We start from the raw sequence: 20790 nt of genomic DNA, 5'->3' as shown, positions 1-20790 counted from the left end.
CATCAATTCTGATTAGGATTATTTTCCTGTTATTGATTATCTTTCCCCAATATTTTATGAACATTTTTAGTTATCGAAGATTGAATGAACAGGATTCGTAAAATATACGGTAATTCTTCTTGCTTCACTTGATAGTCCTTTTACCTACAAAACGTACTTAAAAAGAAAATGTTCCCTCTCCTGACGTGTAGTAAGTATTTCCCGGAAAATAAATCACTCCTCTATTATTCCTCCAGGAAATGTTAGCGTAAATTGTATAAATTGTAGTGATGAGTGAGTGTACTCATTGCTTGGGTTTTCCAGAGCACGCTCGGCTGGTCTCCGAGTATTTATGACTGCTCGGAGATTTAGTTTTCATCACGGCAGCTGAATGATTTACAACTAGTAGCCAGGCTGAGTACATGTGGGGGTTGCCTGGTTGCTAGGGAACCCCCACATGTAATCAAGATGGAATAACTCAACCCCAAGTAGTGGTATAGGTGTGAAAGTTACATATTTGGGATGTGTAATAATAGAGCTACACACAAGTGCGTTTCCTAATTTCCCGTACCGGCAGAATCCAAGTAGTGGATTACGGTTTAGCCGAGGCACAAAGCCAAATTGTGTTTGGACTTAAATGAACATCCCTTTCATGCTGATTGCTGAACAAATGAAAATTTTGTCTACCTTCTATGGGTTTCCCCCAAGGAATTATGGTTAATAGCCGGATTTCATAACTTTCAAAAAGGGGAGTATCCAGCCCCTCAGTGATGTCACGAGCAGAGGGTATAAGAGATTCAGCCTAATTTTAGGAGTGAGATTTTTTGCCCAGGGAGTCAGCTGAGAGAGGCTCTGCAAATATGCTCTGATGCATTGGGATGTGTTGCCCTTCCTCCACCACATGGCTTGCCATTATCTGAGAGAACTGTAAGTGCTTTTCATCTTTAATCCATTTTATTTTGTAATTGTTGTGTACATACTATAATTGTCTCATTTTCGTAATATCTTTTTAGACTTTTGTAAACACTGCCTATTTCTTTTTTGGAGTAAAAGTTATAATATTTACTAGCTTCGTTTTCCTTGCTCTAAAACGTACCCCAATGTCCTCTGAAGTAAATCATGCTACTGATTGAGTTGGCTCCTGACCCGCTATTAATCAAAGTAAATAGAGCTGGTGGCAGAGAAGCATTCTGAGCTGGTTGGGCAAAACTGGTAGCGATGGACGGCGTTTGATAATTATTATTCCTGCCTGAGCGGGTGTAGTTATATCGCCCTTGCAGCAGTGTGCCCAGGGCTGCCATCAGGGCATTACAGCCGTGACTGGCGTATGGGGCCCGGTGAGCAGAGGGGGCCCTTATCGGGCCCCGTCTCATCTGCTCACCGGGCCCCTACCGGCAGCCGCAGGCTGAACCGGGCCCTTAGCGGCGGCCTGCGCTGCAGCTGTTTAACGCTATTGACGTGCGGGCCCGCGCCCGCACGTCAATAGTTAACAGCCGTCAGCCAATCCGAGGCTGGCAGCTGACGTCAGCCGCAACATGCATGTCGCTGGCATCTGACGTCATTGTCAGTCGCCGGCGAGTGCACGCTTCAGCTGCGTGGAGAGAGCAGGAGCGCGGCAGGTAAGCAGAACTTTTCTTTTTATTGAGAGCGGCGATCCGGGCGGCCCAGGGCAGAAAGCTGGACACAGGGGCAGAGCGCTGGACACAGGGGCAGAAAGCTGGACACAGGGGCAGAACGCTGGACACAGGGGCAGAACGCTGGACACTGGGGCAAAATGCTGGACACTGGGGCAGAATGCTGGACACGGGGCATGATTGGAGACACAGGGGGCAGGATGACAGACATGGCGGCATGACTGGAGACACTGGGGCATTACTGAAGACAGGTGGGGCAGGATTGGAAACAGATGGGGCAGAATAGAGACACAGGGGGCATGATTGCAGAAATGGGGGCATGATTGGAGACGGGGCAGAATGGTGATACGGGCATGATTGGAGACACTGGAGGCAGGATTGGAGACAGATGGGGCAGGATCATGTGGCAGGATGGATACGATGGAGACAGATGGGGCAGGATGGGGAGATCATATGGGGCAGAATGGATACTCATTAGGGCAGGATGGGAGAACATATGGCTGATGCCAGGAATGAGACACACGGGGGCTAGGATGGCGAATATTATTACCATAGGGGCTAATTAAGGGATATTATTACTGCAGTGATGTATTTATTTTATTTTTTGAGTACACTGTTTTAAATGGAGGGGCGGTCCTATTACTGTGTAGATTGATTCTATGTTGCCTTCTTCATGTGGTGTAATGTAGAAGTTGGGAAAATTAAGTAATGTGTTCTGCAAGTGGAACTCGAGATAACTGTGTTATTTCCTGCAGAGACGAGTCCTGGCTGGATGAAGTGATGGCGGTCTGTGCGGGATGAAAGATGAAGGACTTCACCTAGAGACGTCACTGGTGAGTCAGTGTTACCTATACACTGACACTATACATTGTATACTATATACAGAGGTCCTGTGTATAATATCACCAGTGATCACTGGATTACCTATAGACTATATACAGAGCTCCTGTGTATAATGTCACCGGTGATCACTGTATTACCTGTACACAGACACTGCATACTAAGTACAGATCTCCTGTGTATAATGGCACTTATGGTGATAGTATTGTGGGTTTTTTTTATTATTGATCAGTATTGTAGTATTCAGTCACTTGGTGGTGGTAATATGTGGTCTGGTCATGATGTTGTGGTATGTGTTCCTTGTATTTGATATTATTCGATCACTGTGGTGGTAATATGTCATCTGGTCATGGTGTGGCGGTATTTGTGCCTTGTAGATAGTATTATAGGTCACTGTGGTGATAATATGGTGTCTGGTCATGGTGCTGTGGTATTTGTTCCTTGTATGTGGTATTATAGGTCATTTTAAAAATTGAAAAATAAATAAAAATATACCTAAATTGTATTGCATATTTTAACAAATATTTAATAAGTTACAGTAGAGTAAGGCCTGGCCAAAAGTGTCTACCTTGTCATTTTGGTGGCTTAAAAAATCTTTTGGCCAAAACAAAAGCTGCCGGCTATATGTGTGATCTGGTGATGGGAACTGTCAGTGTGTGATAGGTAAGAAGTGGAGTTTTTCCAAGAGAGAACGGTGGGACTGTGGACATTTTGAGGGGTGGAGCGTGGAGGCGGGGCTGGGGTGGAGCCTGGGTGGAGTCTCAAGGGGGCCCCAGAAATTTTGCCAGTATGGGGCCCCAAAAATTCTAGTGGCAGCCCTGAGTATGCCTAATAGCCAGTACATAAAAAGGCAGCCTTTCTGGCGACTAATTATCCTAGGTGTAGTTCTCTGACTGACCTGAGGGTAAGGGAGGCGCCAGAGAGCTGCAAGTTCCAAACTGGAACTGGGAAGTGGGATATAAATAAAACCCTGAAGAAAGAACTGGGGCAACCAAACACCCCCCGGTTCATGACAATTGGTGTTACCAATTCCTCTGTCAATTTCTCTCATAGTGCCCAATATATAGTGATAATTTCAAACTACATAAGGACATATACCACTGATAAGGTAATAGAATCTCCCAGTTGTTAATTTATTCACACATTTCCAGGAGGAATGACAGAGAAATTCCGCAGTCCATCCATGAAAATTGGATCGCACTCGGATGTCATCCAAGAGCGGTCTGATTTTTTCATCCAGCCCATTGACGTGAACGGCCGAGTGTGATCAGATATCGGAAGCAAATCGTGCATTCTGACAATTCTTTCCACGGATAACTTGGACCCAGAAAATAATCGAACACATGCACGGTCTCATTGAATAACATGGGGACGAGTGCTATCTGTCAAAACGGCAGAAAGCACTCCTCCAATTTTTACGGTCGTCTGCACGAACCCCTAGATTGTGTAGTGATACATTGTGCTAAGAGAAGGTCATTGTGGCTCCCAGGAAGGATAACAAAAGAACAGAAAAATGTCCAAAGCAAGAGATTCTCTAAAATTGTAAGTAGACAATCTCTACCTAAAGGGGGTCTTTACCTGACGCTGATTTTTTGTAGTTTAGAAATCCATATTGCTGGAGAAAAAAAAGACAATTGAATGTCAAAATACTCAGCTCATCCCTATACAGGACATATAGTACCGCAGTACTCTTTAGACACCAAATTATCACATGCAGTCTAATAATAAAAGGTTTTTTTCAATAAATTACCTTTTCATTTGATATGGAATTTGCAATATTGTCTGTTGAACATAGTGTTGAATTAAAGTGGTTGAGAATGACCATTTTATGCTTGAAACATTATAACTGGTGATGAGCAAACGTGCTCGGAAAAGGTGTAATCTGAGCATGCTCTGTACTAACCGAGTGACTGTGGAGTGCTCGAAAAATATGTTTGAATCCCGGCAGCTGTTTGACTGCCACAAAAATGGATGGATTGCCTGTTTTTTAGGCAATACCGGCTTGCCAAATCCAGCTAGTTTCAGATAGTTGTTTCCAAGCGGTAAAGCAGAGAGCTTTTCCTGTTCTTCTGTTATGCTTCCTGAGAGTCACAATTACCTCCTGTTAGCTCAATGTATCACTACGCAGTATAGTGGCTCATGCACACAACCGTCAAAACTGCGGTTAACACTCCCCGATAGAGGACCATCATCAAATATATTTTTTGGAAGTTAGGCAGTTTATAGAGTATAGATTCTTTATAGTATGAGCAGTGATACTATGGATTCTTTACTGTAAGAGCAGAGAGAATATGGATCCTTTTCTGTAAGAGCAGAGAGAATATGGATTAAATTCTGTAAGAGCAGTGAGACTGTAGATTCTTTACTGTAAGCGAAGTGAGACAATAGATTCTTTACTGTAAGAGCAGAGAGACTATGGATTCTTTTCTGTAAGTGCAGATAGAATGTGGATCCTTTACTAGAAGAGCAGAGATTATAGATTCTTTACTGTAAGAGCAGAGAGACTATGGATTCTTTTCTGTAAGAGCAGAGAGACTATGGATCCTTTACTGTAAGAGCAGAGACTATAGATTCTTTACTGTAAGAGCAGAGAGACTATGGATTCTTTACTGTAAGAGCAGAGAGACTATGGATTCTTTACTGTAAGAGCAGAGAGACTAAGGATTCTTTACTATAAGAACAGATAGACTGTAGATACTTAGCTGTAAGAGCAGAGATACTATGGATTATTTTCTGCAAGAGCATATAGACTATGGATCCTTTACTGTAAGAGCAGAGAGAATATGGATCCTTTACTGTAAGAGCAGATAGACTATGGATTCTTTACTGTAAGAGCAGAGATAATAAGGATTCTTTACTGTAAGAGCAGATAGACTATGGATTCTTTACTGTAAGATCAGTGAGACTATGGATACTTTACTATAAGAGCAGATAGACTATGGATTCTTTACTGTAAGAGCAGAAAGAATATGGATTATTTTCTGTAAGAGCAGAGAGACTATAGACTTTTTTCTGTAAGGGCAGAAATACTATGGATTCTTTACTGTAAGAGCAGATAGACTATGGATTCTTTACTGTAAGATCAGTGAGACTATGGATACTTTACTATAAGAGCAGATAGACTATGGATTCTTTACTGTAAGAGCAGAGATAATAAGGATTCTTTACTGTAAGAGCAGATAGACTATAGATTCTTTACTGTAAGATCAGTGAGACTATGGATACTTTACTATAAGAGCAGATAGACTATGGATTCTTTACTGTAATAACAGAGAGACTGTGGATTATTTACTGTAATAACAGAGACTATGGATTCTTTACTGTAATAACAGAGAGACTATGGATTATTTACTGTAAGAGCAGTGAGATTTTGACACTCTCTGTCAGACAACATTGAATAAATTCAAGTAAAGCTCGGACGCCTTTCTGGAAAAAGAGATAATATTGCAGGTTATGGCTGCTATATTTCTGCAGATGGGATGTTGATCAACGAATTTAGTCTGATGTTAAATGTGTAGAAATCAGAAGGAAATAAATTTTTCTCTATATATGGAGAAATAGCCACCTGTATCATAGGGGATTTTGCCACCCTCTGGATTAACACTGCAAGATTATTAATTGGGCTTGATTCACCTTTGTCTATATTTTAACCCTATTGACGCTGTATAATAAAATACAATATAATATAATACAAATAACAAATTAAAAGCAGATAGGTTGACACTACTAGTAATTGCAATCAAATTAATGGAGTAACATTTGGAGATAATATCATTGTTTAAGTCCTGAGTCACTTACATCATAGCCACACATGGTGCTCAACAGAAGACAGGCAATGAAACGGCCATCGGTTTTTTTTCTGTCTATCTGTATCCTCCAGCCGGTATGTAATAATGAAATATTTTTTTTAGGCAAGGGGTCAACGCCACAATTTTTTCTCTGCTCCTATTTTTTATAATATTAGTAAAATGAAAATTATCACGTGACCTCTGGCTTCCTCATAATGCCTTTCAGCTATCATATCAGATGGCATAGCAAAGCAATTAGGGACTATCATAGCCAGTATAAAAACCCAGGGAGGGAATGCAGCTGCCATATTGTGGTGAATCTGGATAGTGAGAGGACGGCACAGCTCACAATTTAGTCATAGAGATCAGATAGGGAGAGAAAGTCATAAAATACTTAAAAAACTGTACAGATAGTGTGTGACAGGACAGTAGTGAAGAAGATTAGTGTATGAGGAAAAAAGATCAGTGTCATACATGTCTTGAAGGGTAATTGGAGAATTTAGAGAACATGTGATTCTAACATAAAAATAAGCGGAGTTGATAAATTTGAATGATTAATATTACAGTATATAGTATAATGAAATAAAATACAATATAATAATGTATAGCATAATACAATAATATATAATATTGAGCAATATAGTAGTGACATAAAATATAATATTGCATAAAACAGTACAATATAGTTACATTTTTAATTTTAAAGCTTAAATTCCAGCAGAATCTTGATCTTGGGCAGACTAAACACCTAACACGTTGCCATAATCAGAAATATTCATATCTAAATTTCATCGCATCGCTCCAGACTTCTTGCTAGGAAACAAACATAATACTATTTCTTGGCTTTCCAAACCATTTGTTGTTGCCGGGGATGTAGCCATAGAAACTCCGTATAAAATCTATTTTCTATCTGATAATTTTACACTCTGTTTCCATTTCCTGCTGTTGGACGGAGATAAGATGAGCAGCTGGATTCTCCTGTGAGAGACTGAAACGCGTTGTCAGCGCAAGACCGAAATTCCGTAAAAAAGAAAAAAAAAAAACGTTTTCGCATCTTCCTCTTCCCACATTTTCATCCTCCCGGTAGGGTGACAGTCCATGCACTTCTAAGCAGAGAGCAGACTGCAGGATTCCACACCATGGATTATCACAGCAGAAAATTACAAAAAAAATACACACTCGTTAGACACACATTCAGTTGAAATGTATAGTGACTCAAAGAACCACCGTCCTCCTGCTTCGCAGTAGCTATACAAGCCACTGGCCAACCAGAGGCCAAAAGCTGACATAGATGTGCCCGCTGATGATGGCGCATGTCGTCACTGTCATTCAGGGCATAGACCCCTGCAGGACAATGCTCGTCGTTGGAGACTGGACAGGTAAGAAGTATGTTTTTTTAATGTGTTGGAGAAGAATGCCAAGACAGGGTTCATTATTAAAAGAGGGGGCAAGGACAAGGGACATTATTAAAGGAGGGGACCAGAATGGAGGACATTATTAAAAGAAGGGGCCAAAATTAAGAATATTGTTAAAAAGAGGGGCCAGGATGGGGAACATTAATTAAGGAAGATGCAAGGATGGAGGACAATATTAATCGAAGGGGCTAATATGGGGGGGCATTATTACAGGACAGGGGACATTATTACAAGATGGGTGACAATTAATCTATTGATCAGAATGAGGAGCATATTACAATTGCATTGTTACCGCTTGGGTGGGGCATTATGGCTGGATTTGAGCACACAGACAGAATTTATAGAGGAATTTTGTGATAGTGCAAAGGTCACAAAAAGCAATGAACGCATTATAGGGGTGACGGGAGGGGACATTACTACTGTGAGAGGGTAAAAAGGAGGACATCATTACTGTCATATATTTTATTTACCATGGAAGGAATAAAAGGGAGGTGCTGCTACTGGCACTACTATTGCACTTTTCTTATTCGGAGGTACCTTCATTTCATAAGAATAGTCTATATGACAGTAATTCAGTTTACATTTCACCTAATGAATGTTTGTATATAGCTCGGCACACAGTCGCTGCTGCCCTCTTTGGTTTTATACAATGTAGTCTCCATAGCTTGTATCTGGTCACACGTGCTGGTCAATTCTTGTTTCATCATGGTGTTGCAGGACAAGGGTGTGGAAGAGTAAAGCCTGAAGAGAACAAAGAGATGATCAGGCGGTGAGCTACATCTGGGGAACCGGTGAGTGGTGGGATAAGTATAACATTTGTTTTTAATTTGAGGCAAATCGAATTTCCCAGTCAAGTGAGAACAAATCTGCTGAACTGGAGTTTCGATCATCTTTAGTGCTGACCATACTAGGTTGTGTAGTGGACAAGCCTCTTTGACAAAAGAAAAGGTATTGCTTAGTCTTATGTACATGGACATTCACATTTAATTCCCCTTTATGGGTCCATATACTACAGATCTATGGCCACTCCATGTTTCACAGTTTAATGTCTCCACAAGGACACTTCTGGACTGAATGCAGGTCTCCCAAACACACAAATTCTGGTCCATATATACGGAACATGAAATATGCCAGTATGAACCCGGCCTCACAAGCAACTCTAGAAAAAATGTTCTTCAAAAATGAGTCAACAATGGAGAAAAGAGTCAAGAAGGCAGTTCCTCGCTGGCTTCTCCCTACCCAGCTCAGCTTGATTGATAGGTCTCTGTTAGAAATAGACCAAGTAGCCTGCTTCTGTTTCATGGCGCCCGTCATTTGGGACCCATTAATCTTGTGACATGTTATCTTTACAGTACATCTTTACAACAGACCAGGGCAGAACAAACAGTATCACCATAATATACCGTGAATTATAATTAGTAATAATGTGTGCTTGAACGCTCTCACAATTTTATCCCCAGGACAAATGTAAGTACAACTATCTCTATAACTGTAAACCTGTAAGTAAGGTAAAATCACCCAGACAAACAATATGAGCTAAGCCACATAACGTGATGCTTAGAAAAGATGAAGACACGGACAATTGATATAAAATTACAGAAAAACTAATTCTCAAAAAAAAAGCTCTAAACTTATTTTATAAGTTTTGATTAAGCGGATTAGAAGCTTTGTAGTTAGTAAATAAAACTCCGCTAAGGACGGCTGATGACATTGATGCCAAATCGACCCAAGAAGTTTATCATCTTCTGGTGTGTTGGAATTAATTTAGGGCATGCAGCAGATTTTTGGTTGTTTTTCATCATTGACAAAATTTAGGAAACTGCCCCAACAGTGATGTACTATTACTGTTGTGCTGATCGCGGTTCTAGATTTTCAAGCACCACTTTTATAACATCGATATATCGCAAACTAAGACCGAGAAAAGTTAGGACAAAAGAAGCATGTATTCTCTGCGTATTTTTAGATGTGGTAATTCTAGAAATGTAGTCAGCCACATGGTCTGGTGCTTTTTATATAGCCACACAACTCCTGAGTGACATATAATATTCTTACATCAGCCCGATTAGAAGATAAAGTGAAATACTCCGAAGTTAATCACAAAGAACCTGTCAGCAGCTTCTTGTACCTTTGTACTTGTTTTTTTTTCCAATCTTTGCTTCCATACCAAAGTAATCAATTATTCAATTTTTTTTGCAAATTGTGATGCTGGCTAGTCAAATTTCACAGACAAGCCACGAGACAGGGGAATAAAGGAGTTCGGAGTCAAATACCTGGAATGTACATCAAAGCTACGATTAGTAATGGTCTGACCATTATAGGTGACACCTGACAAGAAAGGGTGATACCTGGAGCAAGCTCAGCAGGGCTGGATTCATTGGGCCTCTGGAAAATCCTTAATTTGCATGGGGTAGCCTGGCACGCCCCAGCCCTCAATTGGGCGACCGAGCTATCCCATTCACAAAACGAACAGCCCAACATGATAGCCCAGCATGTCACTCACTGTGTCCCTAGGACAATGTATTGCAGAATCGTGACACAAATAAGGCTCAAGTGCAGAGAGCTCGGCCCTGCACTTACAGCTCAGTACTCCTGGCATCTTTCCCCTGCAGTACAATGGCCCCAATATAGCCCTCCAAACAGTATAATGGCCCCATACAGCCTTCCATATATTATAATGGAACCACATTACCTTACATATAATATAATGGCCTTCACATAGCCTGTCATATAATATAATGGCCTTCACATAGCCTTCCATATAATATAATGGCCTTCACATAGCCTTCCATATAATATAATGGCCTTCACATTGCCTTCCGTATAATATAATGGCCTTCACATAGCCTGTCATATAATATAATGGCCTTCACATAGCCTTCCATATAATATAATGGCCTTCACATAGCCTTCCATATAATATAATGGCCTTCACATAGCCTTCCATATAATATAATGGCCTTCACATAGCCTGTCATATAATATAATGGCCTTCACATAGCCTGTCATATAATATAATGGCCTTCACATAGCCTGTCATATAATATAATGGCCTTCACATAGCCTTCCATATAATATAATGGCCTCCACAAAGCCTTCCATATAATATAATGGCCTTCACATAGCCTTCCATATAATATAATGGCCTTCACATAGCCTGTCATATAATATAATGGCCTTCACATGGCCTTCCATATAATATAATGGCCTTCACATAGCCTTCTATAAAATATAATGGCCTTCACATAGCCTGTCATATAATATAATGGCCTTCACATAGCCTGTCATATAATATAATGGCCTTCACATAGCCTTCCATAAAATATAATGGCCTTCACATAGCCTGTCATATAATATAATGGCCTTCACATAGCCTGTCATATAATATAATGGCCTTCACATAGCCTTCCATATAATATAATGGCCTTCACATAGCCTTCCATAAAATATAATGGCCTTCACATAGCCTGTCATATAATATAATGGCCTTCACATAGCCTTCCATATAATATAATGGCCTCCACAAAGCCTTCCATATAATATAATGGCCTTCACATAGCCTGTCATATAATATAATGTGTCATGAATCCCAATGGCTAGGGATAGCACAGGACAAGCAAAGTACAAATATATTACGGACGAGCTCTAGGGTGATGGAACCTGGGCTGACCGCTGCCCTACGCCTGACAAACGCAACTAGAGATAGCCAGGGAGCGTGCCTACGTTGATTCTAGACGCCACGCACCAGCCTAAGAGCTAACTAGCACTGCAGAGAAAATAAAGACCTCACTTGCCTCCAGCGGAATGAACCCCAAAAGATATAGTTGCCCCCCACATGTATTGACGGTGAAATGAGAGGAAGGCACACACATAGAGATGATATATATAGTTTTAGCAAATTGAGGCCCGCTGTAAACTAGAAAGCAGAACGATACAAAAGGGGACTGAGCGGTCAGCAAAAAACCCTAATCAAAAAAACCATCCTGAGATTACAAGAACCCATGTGCCAACTCATGGCACATGGGGAGAACCTCAGTCCACTAGAGCTACCAGCTAGCATAGAGACATAATAAGCAAGCTGGACAAAAAACCAAACAACTGAAAATCAGCACTTAGCTTATCCTGAAAGATCTGGGAGCAGGTAGGCAGGAACCAAACAGAGCACATCTGAATACATTGATAGCCGGCAAGGGAAATGACAGAAAGGCCAGGTAAAATAGGAAACACCCAGCCACTGATGGACAGGTGGAAACCAAAGGCCGCAACCCACCAAAGTCACCCAGTACCAGCAGTAACCACCAGAGGGAGCCCACAAACAGAATCCACAACAGTACCCCCCCCTTGAGGAGGGGTCACCGAACCCTCACGAGAACCCCCAGGGCGATCAGGGTGAGCTCTATGGAAGGCGCGGACCAAATCAGTCGCATGAACATCGGAGGCGACCACCCAGGAATTATCCTCCTGACCATAACCCTTCCACTTAACCAAATACTGGAGTTTGCGTCTGGAAACACGAGAATCCAAGATCTTCTCAACAACATACTCCAATTCTCCCTCCACCAGCACCGGAGCAGGAGGCTCAACCGAAGGAACAACGGGCACCTCATACCTCCGCAACAACGACCGATGGAACACATTATGAATAGCAAACGATGCTGGGAGATCCAAACGAAAAGATACAGGGTTAAGAATCTCCGAGATCCTATAAGGACCGATGAACCGAGGCTTGAACTTAGGAGAAGAGACCTTCATAGGGACAAAACGAGAAGACAACCACACCAAATCCCCAACAAGAAGTCGGGGACCCACGCGGCGACGGCGATTAGCAAACTGCTGAGTCTTCTCCTGAGATAACTTCAAATTGTCCACCACCTGATTCCAAATCTGATGTAGCCTGTCCACCACCACGTCCACTCCAGGACAATCCGAAGGCTCCACCTGACCAGAGGAAAAACGAGGATGAAACCCCGAATTACAAAAAAAAGGAGAGACCAACGTGGCCAAACTAGCCCGATTATTAAGAGCAAATTCGGCTAGTGGCAAAAAAGCAACCCAGTTATCTTGATCAGCAGAAACAAAACACCTCAAATAAGTTTCCAAGGTCTGATTAGTTCGCTCCGTCTGGCCATTCGTCTGAGGATGGAATGCAGACGAGAAAGACAAATCAATGCCCATCTTGGCACAAAACGTCCGCCAAAATCTAGACACAAACTGGGATCCCCTGTCAGAAACGATATTCTCCGGAATCCCATGCAAACGAACCACGTTCTGAAAAAATAAAGGGACCAACTCAGAGGAGGAAGGCAACTTAGGCAAGGGCACCAAATGAACCATCTTAGAAAAGCGGTCACACACAACCCAGATAACGGACATTTTCTGTGAAACCGGGAGATCAGAAATAAAATCCATGGAAATGTGCGTCCAAGGCCTCTTCGGGATGGGCAAGGATAACAACAACCCACTGGCCTGAGAACAGCAAGGCTTAGCTCGAGCACACACTTCACAAGACTGCACAAAGGTACGCACATCCCTAGACAAGGAAGGCCACCAAAAAGACCTGGCCACCAAGTCTCTAGTACCAAATATTCCAGGATGACCAGCCAACACAGAAGAATGGACCTCGGAGATGACTCTACTGGTCCAATCATCCGGAACAAACAGTCTTTCTGGTGGACAACGATCCGGTTTATCCACCTGAAACTCCTGCAATGCACGTCGCAAGTCTGGGGATACGGCGGACAATATTACCCCATCCCTAAGGATACCAGTAGGCCCAGAGTCTCCAGGAGAGTCAGGCACAAAACTCCTGGAAAGAGCATCTGCCTTCACATTCTTTGAACCTGGCAGGTATGAAACCACGAAATTGAAACGAGAAAAAAACAACGACCAACGAGCCTGTCTAGGATTCAAACGCCTGGCAGACTCAAGGTAAATGAGATTCTTGTGATCAGTCAAGACCACCACACGATGTTTAGCACCCTCAAGCCAATGACGCCACTCCTCAAATGCCCACTTCATGGCCAAAAGCTCCCGATTACCCACATCATAATTGCGCTCGGCGGGCGAGAATTTTCTAGAGAAGAATGCACATGGCCTCATCACCGAGCCATTAGAACTTCTCTGTGACAAAACCGCCCCCGCTCCAATCTCGGAAGCATCAACCTCAACCTGAAAAGGAAGTGAAACATCTGGTTGACACAACACAGGAGCCGAAGAAAACCGGCGCTTAAGTTCCTGAAAGGCCTCCACGGCCGCAGGAGACCAATCAGCAACATCAGCACCTTTTTAGTCAAATCAGTCAAAGGTTTAGCAATACTGGAAAAATTAGCAATGAACCGACGATAAAAATTAGCAAACCCCAAGAACTTCTGAAGGCTCTTACCAGATGTAGGTTGTGTCCAGTCACAAATCGCCTGAACCTTGACGGGATCCATCTCAATAGTAGAAGGAGAAAAAATGTACCCCAAAAAAGAAATCTTCTGGACTCCGAAGAGACACTTTGAGCCCTTCACAAACAGAGAATTGGCCCGCAGAACCTGAAACACCTTCCTGACCTGTAGAACATGAGACTCCCAGTCATCAGAAAACACCAAAATATCATCCAAATACACAATCATAAACTTATCCAGATATTCACGGAAAATATTGTGCATAAAGGACTGAAAGACTGACGGAGCATTGGAGAGTCCAAAAGGCATTACCAAATACTCAAAATGGCCCTCAGGCATATTAAATGCGGTTTTCCACTCATCACCCTGTTTTATCCGCACCAGATTATACGCACCGCGAAGATCTATCTTAGTGAACCACCTAGCCCCCTTAATGCGAGCAAACAAATCAGTCAATAATGGCAATGGATACTGATACTTGACTGTAATCTTATTCAGAAGGCGATAATCTATACAAGGCCTCAGGGAACCATCTTTTTTTGCCACAAAAAAAAAACCTGCTCCCAGAGGGGACGAAGATGGACGAATATGTCCCTTTTCCAAGGACTCCTTAATATAATTCCGCATAGCAGTATGCTCTGGCAGTGACAGATTAAATAAACGACCCTTAGGGAACTTACTGCCAGGAATCAATTCTATAGCACAGTCACAATCTCTATGCGGAGGGAGCGAATTGAGCTTAGGCTCCTCAAAAACATCCCTATAGTCAGACAAAAACGCAGGGATCTCAGAAGGAGTAGATGAAGCGATTGAAATCGGAGGTGCATCATCATGAACCCCCTGACATCCCCAGCTTAACACAGACATTGTTTTCCAGTCCAGGACAGGATTATGAGTTTGTAACCATGGCAGACCAAGCACTAGTACATCATGTAAATTATAAAGTACAAGGAAGCGAATCACCTCCTGATGAACGGGAGTCATGCGCATGGTCACTTGTGTCCAATACTGCGGTTTATTCATAGCCAATGGTGTAGAGTCAATTCCCTTCAGAGGAATAGGAACTTCCAAAGGCTCCAGACTAAAACCGCAGCGTTTAGCAAATGACCAATCCATAAGACTCAGGGCAGCGCCCGAATCCACATAGGCATCAACGGAAATGGAAGACAGTGAAAAAATCAGAGTCACAGACAAAATGAACTTAGGCTGCAGAGTACCAATGGCAAAAGATTTATCAACCCTTTTTGTGCGTTTAGAGCATGCTGATATAACATGAGCTGAATCACCACAATAGAAACACAATCCATTTTTCCGCCTATAATTTTGCCGTTCACTTCTGGACTGAATTCTATCACATTGCATAGTCTCAGGTGCCTGTTCAGAAGACACCGCCAACTGGTGCACGGGTTTGCGCTCCCGTAAACGCCGATCAATCTGAATGGCCATAGCCATAGACTCATTCAGTCCTGTAGGCGTAGGGAACCCCACCATAATATCCTTAATGGCCTCAGAAAGACCATTTCTGAAGTTTGCAGCCAGGGCGCACTCATTCCACTGAGCAAGCACCGACCATTTCCGAAACTTCTGACAATATATCTCCGCTTCATCATGCCCCTGAGAGAGGGCTAATAAAGCCTTTTCAGCCTGAATCTCCAGGTTAGGTTCCTCATAGAGCAATCCCAATGCCAGAAAAAGCATCCACACTGAGCAATGCAGGATCCCCTGGTGCCAATGCAAATGCCCAATTCTGAGGGTCGCCCCGCAGGAAAGATATTACAATCTTGACCTGTTGAGCAGGGTCTCCAGAGGAACAATTTACAATTGTTCCTGAAATTCAGGAAGGTAGATCTATCTCCAGAAAAGAACTCTGGAATAGGAATTCTAGGTTCAGACATGGGAGTGCGAACAACAAAATCCTGTATGTTTTGAACTTTTGCCGCGAGATTACTCAGGCTGGAAGCCAAACTCTGGACATCCATGTTAAACAGCTAAGATCAGAGCCATTCAAGGGTTAAGAGGAGGTAAGAAGCAGCTAGACAGCAATTAAGGGCTAGGCAGCAAAACTCTGAGGGGAAAAAAAAAAAAAAAAAAAAAAATTTCCCTTAAACACTTCTCTTTCTCCTGCTTCAGCCCAAACAATTAACACTTTGCGGGCCGGCTATACTGTCATGAATCCCAATGGCTAGGGATAGCACAGGACAAGCAAAGTACAAATATATTACGGACGAGCTCTAGGGTGATGGAACCTGTGCTGACCGCTGCCCTACGCCTGACAAACGCAACTAGAGATAGCCAGGGAGCGTGCCTACGTTGGTTCTAGACGCCACGCACCAGCCTAAGAGCTAACTAGCACTGCAGAGAAAATAAAGACCTCACTTGCCTCCAGCGGAATGAACCCCAAAAGATATAGTTGCCCCCCACATGTATTGACGGTGAAATGAGAGGAAGGCACACACATAGAGATGATATATATAGTTTTAGCAAATTGAGGCCCGCTGTAAACTAGAAAGCAGAACGATACAAAAGGGGACTGAGCGGTCAGCAAAAAACCCTAATCAAAAAAAACCATCCTGAGATTACAAGAACCCATGTGCCAACTTATGGCACATGGGGAGAACCTCAGTCCACTAGAGCTACCAGCTAGCATAGAGACATAATAAGCAAGCTGGACAAAAAACCAAACAACTGAAAATCAGCACTTAGCTTATCCTGAAAGATCTGGGAGCAGGTAGGCAGGAACCAAACAGAGCACATCTGAATACATTGATAGCCGGCAAGGGAAATGACAGAAAGGCCAGGTAAAATAGGAAACACCCAGCCACTGATGGACAGGTGGAAACCAAAGGCCGCAACCCACCAAAGTCACCCAGTACCAGCAGTAACCACCAGAGGGAGCCCACAAACAGAATCCACAACAATAATGGCCTTCACATGGCCTTCCATAAAATATAATGGCCTTCACATAGCCTTCCATATAATATAATGGCCTCCACAAAGCCTTCCATATAATATAATGGCCTTCACATAGCCTTCCATATAATATAATGGCCTTCACATAGCCTTCCATATAATATAATGGCCTTCACATAGCCTTCCATATAATATAATGGCCTTCACATAGCCTGTCATATAATATAATGGCCTTCACATGGCCTTCCATAAAATATAATGGCCTTCACATAGCCTTCCATATAATATAATGGCCTCCACAAAGCCTTCCATATAATATAATGGCCTTCACATAGCCTTCCATATAATATAATGGCCTCCACAAAGCCTTCCATATAATATAATGGCCTTCACATAGCCTGTCATATAATATAATGGCCTTCACATGGCCTTCCATAAAATATAATGGCCTTCACATAGCCTTCCATATAATATAATGGCCTCCACAAAGCCTTCCATATAATATAATGGCCTTCACTTAGCCTTTCATATAATATAATGGCCTCCACAAAGCCTTCCATATAATATAATGGCTTTCATATAGCTTTCCATACAATATAATGAATATAATGACCCCTACATAACCTTCCATATAATACAATGTGCCCCACATTGCATTCCACCTACTATATAATTGTTTAAGGGTCACTTCCGTCTGTCTGTCACAGATATTCATTGGTTGCGGCCTCTGTCTGTCATGGAAATCCAAGTCGCTGATTGGTAGCGGCAAAACGGCCACGACCAATCAGCGACGGGCACAGTCCAGCGGTAAAATGGCCGCTCCTTACTCCCCGCAGTCAGTGCCTGGCGCCTGCTCCATACTCCCCTCCAGTCAGCGCTCACACAGGGTTAATGGCAGCAGTAACAGACCGCGTTATGCTGTGGGTAACGCACTCTGTTACCGCTGCTATTAACCCTGTGTGTCCCCAACTTTGTACTATTGATGCTGCCTATGCAGCATCAATAGTAAAAAAATGTAATGTTAAAAATAATAAAAAAAACCAAAAAACCTGCTATTCTCACCCTCCATAGTCCACCGAGCCTCACGCGGCTGCCGCCATCTTCCATTCCCAGAGATGCATTGCGAAATTACCCAGAAGACTTACCGGTCTCGCGAGACCGCTAAGTCTTCTGGGTAATTTTGCAATGCATCCTGGGAACAGAAGATGGCGCCAGCCGCGCGCCATCGCCAGAACTTCGGTGGATCCCGGTGGGTGAGTATATCACAATTATTTATTTTAATTATTTTTTTTAACAGGGATATGGTGCCCACACTGCTAAATACTGCGTGGGCTGTGTGATATACTGAGTTGGCTGTGCTATATAATACATGGGCAGTGTGATATACTGCGTGGGCTGTGCTATATACTACATGGGCAGTGTGATATACTGCGTGGGCTGTGCTATATACTACATGGGCAGTGTGATATACTGCGTGGGCTGTGTGATATACTGCGGGGGCTGTGCTATATACTACATGGGCAGTGTGATATACTGCGTGGGCTGTGCTATATACTACATGGGCAGTGTGATATACTGCGTGGGCTGTGTGATATACTGCGGGGGCTGTGCTATATACTACATGGGCAGTGTGATATACTGCATGGGCTGTGTAATATACTGCGGGGGCTGTGCTATATACTACATGGAATAAAGTTGTTACACACATGTTACATGCATAGACACCCATAAGAGCCGCTAAATAATAACGCAATCCCTCTAGTGCCACAGTGAATGTACATCAGGACAATAATCGGGAAAAACTGCCCACTACACAATAAATAACATCACAGACTTGCAGTCAAATATCCCATAAAATTGCATAAATTTATTAAATACTCAAAATAACATGAATAAAATACAGAAAAGATGAATGGACAACAGAGGGTAACAGGTTAAGCACCATATGGCGGTACAAATGCTAAAAGGACTCAAGACCACATCACTGTAACAATATACATAGTAGAATGTATTAAAGTGTACTAGAGGCCTCTGGCCACATACATACTGAAATAAATATCCCCAAATAATCCATCATAATGACAATACACAAATGTAACCAGGTCATCAAGATGTTAGTACCTGATAGTGTCACAGCGGGGGAGTCAGGAGTCCATCCCCCTGCGAGGGCTGTGCTATATACTACATGGGCAGTGTTATATACTATGTGGGCTGTGTGATATACTGCAGGGGCTGTGCTACATACTACATGGGCAGTGTTATATACTATGTGGGCTGTGTGATATACTGCAGGGGCTGTGCTATATACTACATGGGCAGTGTTATATACTACGTGGGCTGTGTGATATACTGCGGGGGCTGTGCTATTTACTACATGGGCAGTGTTATATACTGCATGGGCTGTGCTATATACTGCGTGCCTCTGTGTTATATACTACGTCGCCTGTGTTATATACTGCGTGGCTGCTATATACTGCGTGGGCTGTGTTATATAGCACGTGGGCTGTGTTATATACTGTTTGGGCTGTGTTATATACTGCGTGGCCTGTATTAACGCATCGGGTATTCTAGAATATGTATGTATGTATATAGCAGCCACATAGTATATAGCACAGGCCACATAGTATTTGTCTGCTATATACTACATGCCTCCTATATACTACGTGGCCTGTGCTATATACTATGTGGCTGCTATATACATACATATTCTAGAATACCCGATGCGTTAGAATCGGGCCACCACCTAGTATAATATAATGGCCTCAACATAACCTTCCATATAATATAAAGGGCCCACATCGTCTTTATTAAAATATGTAAATAAATAATCACACATCAATAAATACTCTGCACTACTCGGCACAGTTGTCACATTGTAGTGACATAATCGCGCCTGGTTTGCTGAGAGGTCAGCCGCCTCCATTATTGCTTTCAACTGCATTGGCATCCAGGATATCGGTACAGTTAAAAGTGCAACGCCAAGCAGGCGGTGGTGGCACCGCTAATACTGGACCCGCGACTCACAGGCCGCATAGCCATTAGTGGTGCGCCACTGGTGGCAAGCTGACACTTATGCTACCATTTTGGGGAAATTAAAACTTTATGATCAACTTTTATTTCAATTTTTAAATAGTTGTGGTGGCCAAAGAAAACTACAGTTCTTTGAGTTTGAAATATTTTCATTTTTTTTAATCTCTCATTGCAGCATTTACTGTTTTAGTTTATTAATTTTATATCTTGATCAGGCTTTTTCCAGATGCAGCAATGCCAAATATATATATTTTTTGTTTGTTTTTTATTTCTGAATTATTATTGGAGGAAAAGTGGTGATTTATAATTTTAATATTTTATTTTTTGCATATTTTTAAAAACTTTGTGTGATGCACCTAAAAGAAAATATTGCAGCTCGTGGGTCTACAGTGCACACAGAATGCTTATAAAAAGCAAAAGAAATAGATAACGGAACACTCAAAAATGTTGTAACTTGTAGCTGGATACATTTGGCTGGATATAGTATTCGCTAAACAGGTTTCGGAGGATAATTTCACTCCTTCGTTAATGCGAAAGAAGAAAAAAAGTCACAAATGAACATGGAAAAATAGAACTAAATTAGAGAAAAATAATGCAACGCAATGATAAAAACATAAATAAAGCAAAATGGTCTAAATCCAGTTGTGTCCATAAGAGGATAGAAGCCAATTCCATGTATAGGGCATTGGCTGTAGGTGATTGTCGGTAACTCGGCAACTGCCGAGCAGAACTTCTTTGAGGGTTACAGTTAGTGGAGTGTGAGTATCTTTTTATTATCTCCTGATTTATGTCTTATCCTATCCCTTGT

The sequence above is a fragment of the Ranitomeya variabilis genome, chromosome 6 (assembly GCF_051348905.1).
Source record: "Ranitomeya variabilis isolate aRanVar5 chromosome 6, aRanVar5.hap1, whole genome shotgun sequence".
Taxonomy (NCBI): Eukaryota; Metazoa; Chordata; class Amphibia; order Anura; family Dendrobatidae; genus Ranitomeya; species Ranitomeya variabilis.
This window is presented reverse-complemented; position numbering follows the sequence as displayed.